This window comes from Micropterus salmoides, unplaced genomic scaffold, assembly GCF_014851395.1.
Source record: "Micropterus salmoides isolate LMB-PRFRI ecotype aquatic unplaced genomic scaffold, ASM1485139v1 Ms_hic_scaffold_8, whole genome shotgun sequence".
Classification (NCBI taxonomy): domain Eukaryota; kingdom Metazoa; phylum Chordata; class Actinopteri; order Centrarchiformes; family Centrarchidae; genus Micropterus; species Micropterus salmoides.
Genome location: NW_024044570.1, coordinates 35,650,674 through 35,658,628, shown reverse-complemented (window position 1 = coordinate 35,658,628; position 7,955 = coordinate 35,650,674).

The window sequence follows — 7,955 nt, the reverse complement described above, 5'->3', positions numbered from 1 at the left end:
AGTAGTGAACAATAAACTGGCTACTAACAACAGGAAGACGACAACTGATAGCAGGGGTGAAGACAACAAGGCACAGGGTGAAACACATTAGGCAATCGGGGAGAACAGATGGGAAGCAAAACATGACATCAAGGGCAGACAAACTTCTAAATAAAACAGGAAATATGAAACAAACCAACCACCCCAGAACCGTGACGGTACCGTAGTACGCTAGAAAGCTGTAGACAGACTGAAAGTTAGCAGGCAGGGAGGATATCTGGTTGCTAGCAGGCTGTGATATAGCCTGGTGGTTAGCATGCTGTGGGTGAGCAAGCTGGTGGCTAGTTGACTTGAAATCCATCTAGAAGCTAGCTAGCTTCATAACAGCCAGACAGCTAGCAGGCCAGGATGAAGCTTGGTGGCTAGGAGGCCGAAAATTAGTCTGGCGGGAAGCTTGCTGAAAACTGGAAACCTCGGGCTGACTTGCAATGGAGGCTGGAATAACAGGCTCAGGGTGAACAGGTTAGGGTTAGAAAATGGAGTTTGCCAAGTAGTTCTTCCTGCATTCAGCACCATCACTTGACATGACAGTGTGACAATCAACTACAAACTAGTTCAGCTTCGATTTCTAGTTTTTGCCTCTGGGTGTCAGATATGGTTTAACCAGAACCCAGAAGCAGATAGAGACGGGAGGCCTTTTCACTGACTTTATTGAGAGGCAGGCAAGACAAGGTGGGAGCGAGTGACTGAGCTTGGTGGCAGGCTCGACGATAGGCAGGGACGGCAGGCAGTGTGTGCTCCTCCAGAAAAAACAGGCAGGTATGGGCATAAGGGAAGGCGTCCTCTCCAGACTAAGAAAACCAAAGACAAAGTTAATCACAAGGCATAACAGAGAACAATGGCCGCAACAAGGCTGGGTGCCAGCAAAAGACCTACTCTATACAACATAACAATCCAGCAAAGGCTGAGGAGAACTGCAGGGCTTATGAAGCAGCACAGAACGACATGATATGGATCAGGTGTGCTAATCAGTCTGCCAGACAGGTGAGTGAGCCAGCCCCATGCTTCCCCACCAGTCACGCCTCCTGTCAAACTGCAAAGGTAGAGACCAGGTAGCCACAAGGAAGAGAGAGAGGCCGAGCGACAGAAAAACCAAAACACACCAGCCAGCCTCACTCACTCAGAAACAGAAAGTAACAAAACACAGACAACCACACAGACCCTCCCAGCATAGTCATAGTTGAGACCTCGTGACACTGGGTAGCCAGGGGGAGTGCTCTAGATGCTGCTCTCTTTGCTTGTAATGCAAACTAGCTACATTTCCAACAGCAAAACCCATGACTGCAGAAAATATTCTGGACAAGGATACATTTTAAAGTATTTTTGCTCACTCTGCAATTCAGATGTATTTATTTGAGCCAGAGAAGAAATTCAGCAGACAAAGTGAGACTGCCGCTGCAGTCGCAGACATGGAAGAGGATATGGCCCCGGCGGGGACCATCCACAACCTGAGCCGCAGAAAGCAAACATTGTAGTGCCTTTGCTCAAGTTGCCCTCCAATGCCAACAGAAACTGAATAATTTTGCCACAATGAATTTCAGCTTGGTCAGCTTTTGTTGGATGGTGTCGCAGACGCCAACTCTGAGATTGCCTGATTGTGCGATACTATGCATGAAAGTTTTGCTCCTTACTTGGACAAGCGTGCTGGAGACCTTCTTAAGGATTCGGAAGATAAAATGGAAAAGACAACCAAGACCAGCAGGGCATAGAGGGCAGTTGACCATTGAGTAAGTTTTTTTTGTCACCTAAAGCTTTGTTAAAAAAAAAGAAAAGAGGAGCTGAGGTATATGGAGTAGGAAGACGTGGACAGACTTGCACATTCTGCTTAGAAATTCATCCGACAGTTGTTCGGAAACAGTCGATTGGTCCTCGCTGCCCCCTGGTCTCTGCACGGTAAATGACGCCCAACAAAGCTGAAATTAGGTCTGAATCTAAAATAAGTTGTGACACTCAAAAATCAGGTCCACATTGGGCTAAAATTGTACAGGGTGTGTGCAGAGAGAGAGCAACTTTTCATTTACCATAGCCAGCAGCACGAATGTGTGTTACGCCCCCAAAATTCAGTCTGTGTGGACTAGAAGCTCTCAAACTCAGCCTCTGAGACTGGAGGCAGGGTTGAACTGGGACAAAAAAATGGGCGCTGACATGATGATGACATATTTAGTTTGATGTATCGGTGTCGCCAGGTAATTTTTCTGGGGCTCCAGCCCAAATGTTTTGACAGTAGCCTCGAATGTAGCTCAACAACAACAAAAATATTTTATGTACGAATATGCAAGAATCTTCATGCACAGCATGTCTTGCAGGAGACCACTCGCAATAATATTGCTACATTTTGTTCAAAGTTCACGTAATGTGACCCCCCCACCATTACTCAGCAAGCATTTAACGTGAGCCCGAGAGGAGAGAGAGAGAGAGAAATGTTGACAACACACAGACTGAGTGAACACAGCCTGGCCATAGAAAAGGGTCGCCACAGACAGAGCTGGCTACCACAAGAGGAGAGACTCTGCTCCCAGTGTGACAGGAGACAGGTAGAGACAGAGCTGCGCTTTCTAACCTCATGCCCTAAATGTAAAACATTAAGAGAAAAACACTTTGAAACTCCCCTATTTACTGGGAGAAATGCCCAAATGTGAAATAATTGCTGCAAAATATGTCTAATCAGGCCACGAACTGAGGACAACCAGTGGGAACTCAGAATAGACTCATAAATATAATAATAATTCTGAAAAGTTTTCAAATTATTGTTTTCATTGTCTTTTATTCACTCACTCACACACACATTTAGTGTTTTATTGATTTATTTTAATTTAATTATTAATATTTATACTTTATTTTTATTTTATTTAACACACACTTTTACTGTTTTATTTACTTTATTTTATATAGTATTGTATGTAGTATATGTATTTTATTATTATTATTATTTTTATAGTGATTAATGAACTGTATAAAATGAATTATTCTTTTGTAATTTTTTTGTAGCTTTGGCAATATTGTTATTTTAAATTCATGCCAATAAAGCTAAATTGAATTGAGAGAGAGAGAGAGAGAGAGACTCACAGCTTCAGGGCTTGTCAGTGACTAATGAATTGTCCCTAGCAATACTTTTGATCAAAACATTTAAATGGTCTAAAGGGGATTTTACACAAATGTGGAAGAGATTCGGAATGTGCAGAACGTTTTGAACATGAGCAGAAAACCTGCTGAAACACAGGAGCTATTAAAGTGCAATGGTTTCTAACTGAATTAAAATTAATTTATTAATCATTGAGGTGAAAAAGGGACACAATCATATTTAAAGACTTTACTTCAGTGTTGACTCAGCAGCGTTGAAATGTTGAGGTAAAAACAATATTTCTGGGCTGGCCTAAGCCCCCAATGTTTCAGGAGCCTGGAAACGCCGCTGGTTTGACGACAGAAAAATGTCCATTGTTTAAAATTATGCTCTGTCGCAAATTCCACACTTTTTCATAAGTGATAGATTTCATACTGGTATTGACAAAATATTTGTTTATTCAGTTATTGCATGGAGCTGTTCCATCTTATATAATTGGATACTAAGTAACTTCAGTTCATACAGGTTCAAGCTTCCAATTATTAATGATGACTATTGCTTTGATGAATAATAGATCCCCGTTTTTAAATCAAGGATGTGTGTTTTTGTTGGGGAGTTTGAACCACAGTTGAACTCTCTACATGTGCACATAACACCTGAACCTGCATGTGTAATGGACAGTAAAAAAACACACAGTGTGAACATACTGTAGACTGAGAAAGGTCTGGAGTAGGCTACATGTAGGCCTACCCACAGACAGTAATAACAGTAATCCATGCAATGGACATCACAGTTACCTCGTACCTGAAAATAAACAGAACAATGTTGTTGTCTGTTGTTGAAAATTAAAACAATTGTTTCAACCTGTACTAGGCTAATAAATAAGCAGACATACATTTTGCACAGTAGAGCTACAGATGTGAACTATTATACAGCCTTTTCACTCATCTTTATCAAGAGAAACGACAGCCTAATAATTTTAAATATATCTGCGAATGGCAATGATTGGGATCCAAGCAAGTCGCGAAAAACGCAACATTTGACATTTTCAGAGTAGAAGAACAGATGCAGATGACTTAAGAGATTAAAGTGATGAAAGAATTTGGACTTTGATATAATTGCGGAAACACAAACTTAAAATGTCATTATATGTGCCTGACTACTGGGTGACACGTTCAACCCACCTGCGACATTTTGTGCTTCCAAGATTTAAAGTTTAAGCTGCACACTTTTAAGCAGAGAAAAATAAGACTAAAGTGTCTCGGGATCCAAATAAGATAGAGAACTACTATAATCTGAGCACCCTCAGTCAGCAAGTCTATCTCGGCCACCTGGCGATTTGAACCCTGGACTTTTAGAGCTCCAGAGTAGGTGACTTACTGACTGAGCTACTGGTGAGAGGCTGTTTTGATATACCCTCTCACAAGCTGAGGTAGTGACGTCACATGTGCCAGACGTGGATAGTTTTGAAAGTTTAAACTTAAAACGCTTACAACTGTCAAGATGTTGGTGAGAAAATTCTTAAAGAAATCACACACCATTCTGCTGGTTTTGGGTGTGTTGTTTTGGTGTTATTTGATCCAAAACTGAGCAGAAAAGAAAATGTTGCAGCTCTCTACTACGTACGGGTGATTTTGAAGTTTGTAATGAGAAATGTCTGGAAATTTACATTTGTTGTAATAAGCCACGCCCACTTTGCGCAATCAGTACCAAATTTTTTGCATGAACTGAGTAGTGACCCTAGATCGTACAAACCAAATTTTGTATGAATCCATGCAGCGAATACGAGGTATAAACTTTTTGCAAGTGCAGTGCTCCCTAGTGGAAGAAGATCCCAGGAGCTCAGCAAAGCTAACTTTTGATCAGTGACGTCCATAGATGATCCTGCCAAAGTTTCAGGTTGATTGGGAAAACTCTGTTCCTCGGCTTCCCTGTTGCTCTGCTCCTCACATGGCCAGCCACCTCTCCTCCTTCTACCTGTTGGTGAATAACAGCTACTGCCTTTGCCACAGTTTTTTGGTTCTGAGCCAGAGCCCCGGCATCTCACATGAGACCATAAATTGCACAAGAGGCAGGGGGGGCTCAGTTGTACAATTAACAGCAGAGCACGGCGCAATATTCCTCTGGGCTCCTGCTCCAGCATCCTCAGAGGCCGACAAGTTGAGAGCCAAAAACTCGATCAGTCAGTTCAGTTTCAGCAGGAAGTAACAAAAATTACATGCAGTAAACAATAAATGACAGTAGGGTGTTATGAACGATGAATGGTAAATCAATTTTATAACATCAGTTGACAATTTATTACTCTATATTTTAATTCAACTTCATTTTAACCACTCTGTATTTCAGTTCACATGTATTTTCATCACCTCCATATTATTATTTACTTTTTGTTACTTCAACCCTTGAGGCTACCTTCTTTAAATGATGAATGCCAATTTTGGGTTGTGAATGATGATTGGTAACTAAAAATGATTCTATCGCTACTGTTTTAATCAAATCGACTTTAAATTTATCAAATCACTTGAATATTTATTACTCTGTTTTTCATTTCACATCCATTTTTACCCCCTTATTTTTCAATTCACATGCATTTTTATCAACTCATCATTTATCATCATTATTTGTTACTTTCACCCCTCATACATTAAGATTGGATCTCAGCAGCAAAACCTGCACGAGTAATTTGAGGTGGGGGCAAATTCCACCCAGACTCCCTTAAAAAATCACTGAGTTTTGTGAGTTGTTGAGGTAGGTGAAATCTTAGGAGAGAGTTGGAGAAAGGAGCTTGTTGTGTTGGACTAACGTTCGGAAATAAAGTTTTGCTAGCAGTTCTTCTGTGTACTGTCTCTCCACTGTGAACAAACTTATCTCTCCAACTCTAACTCACATTTTCCACTGGGGTCTTCCTGAAACAACTTGCCTCTCACAAGAGTTCATAGTGAGAATCAGAGGCAAAAAGAAGCAATTTTGTGGACATAATTTTGACGGGCACAGTTGCCCCACAGGAATCCGTTGCAGGTACTGCAGCTGGTTTGGATTCCAAAACATTTTGTACCTGCTAGTCATTTCGACACCAAAATAGGGCCATGCGGGCTCGACCGCATTTGTACTCAGTCTTGTCTTGGTCTCGGATTTTATTTCAAGACCAGTCAAGACCATAACTCTGGGAATATCAAGAAATTGCTTTTGCATGGTCTGATTTAATTGTTAACATCTTAACTGTGATTGGATGTAAAACGTATTACTTGAAATGCAACCAATAACCCTAATTAAAAATGTGTTGTTACCATTAAAGACTGTCACCCCTCCCTGCGATGCTTATGTTGATTTCAGCTCTTAGTGTTTGTATGTGGGTGTTTTAATGGGAATGTGGATCTTACAGATCAAATTAAGAAGTAAATGATTTGTGTTACACTACATCACCTTCACTATTCACACACTGAGCCTAAGTGCTCAAACAGATATTAACATTCACACACAGGCAGAACAGCCACCAGAGGCAATTCGAGGTTCAGTATATTGCCTAAGGATACTTCAACACACAGCCTGGAGGAGCTGGGGATTGAACCACCGACCTTCTAATTAACAGGCAACGCGCTCTGACTCCTGAGCCACAGCCACCCAACTACCTATGATCTCATTCCACATTTTATTGTGTGGCATGTAATGTGGGGAACTGGTCTTGGTCTTGACTCAGTCTCGCTCTTCCTCAGTCTTGGTCTCGATTTGGTCTCAGCCCCTAAAAGTCTTGGTCTGGTCTTGGTCTCGATAAACTCTGGTCTTGGTCTTGACTTGGTCTTGGTTTTGGCGGTCTTGACTACAACAGTACTATGCGGTGAGGCACCAGAGTGCAGAAAAAAACACAACTGGGGCATTTTCAACCGTAGAGGCATGGTACTGTATTGCTTTTTCTCCACTGGAAGGGCACCTATTTGTGCACTGGATCACTGAAATGGCACTTTTTCACATTTTGTCTCCCAAAGGGACATCCAAGAAGGCATGTGGTGATCAAACAGTTAGATCCAAACATCCAAAGGTGAGCCCATATTCATTTCAAAATCATAGCTATCAATGTCAGTCACTCACACGCTCACATGTTATAGTTTAGATTTTTTGAAATGTTTTCACAGCAAAACAGTTGTATGTACACATGCATGGCAAGATGAATATTCTAATGACCCTGAATATTATTGTTCAGGCACAACAACAGTCCACAATACAGTAAACATATTTATCTCAACTTCGTCTATGATGAATTCCATTCAATACTTTTACATACATATTCCATATTACTACAGACCATGAACGCCCCACAACAGCTGCAGTTTCAGAAATGCTCTGAGCCGGTTGTCCTGCCATAACAATTTGGCATCTTCAAAGTTGCTCAAGTCCTTATGCTTGCCCATTTTTCCTGCTTCTAACACATCAACTTTGAGGACAAAATGTTCACTTGTTGCCTTATATATCCCACCCACGGACAGGTGCCATGGTAACAAGATAATCAGTGTTATTCACTTCATCTTTCAGTGGTCATAATGTTTTGGCTGATTGTTGCATGTACAGAGCATGTTAAAAACCAAACTTACAATTCACACAACCACATTAAAGCACTCTCACATTCAGGATTATAATGAAAATGATGAGTGGGTGCTGTGTGTTGGTTCTTCAACAATATCATCTGAATCAGATGAGAGAAGAAAAGGACTGGAGTCAAACAAAGGAGTGTGTGTTGTGTTGTGTTTGATGGAGCTGTGCCAGACCTGGCTACTGTAGCACAGTTACTGTTCTGCAGTTTAAAACATACTTTTAAGGGCCTAGTTTATGTCATAACAGTACATGTTGTATGTACATAAAA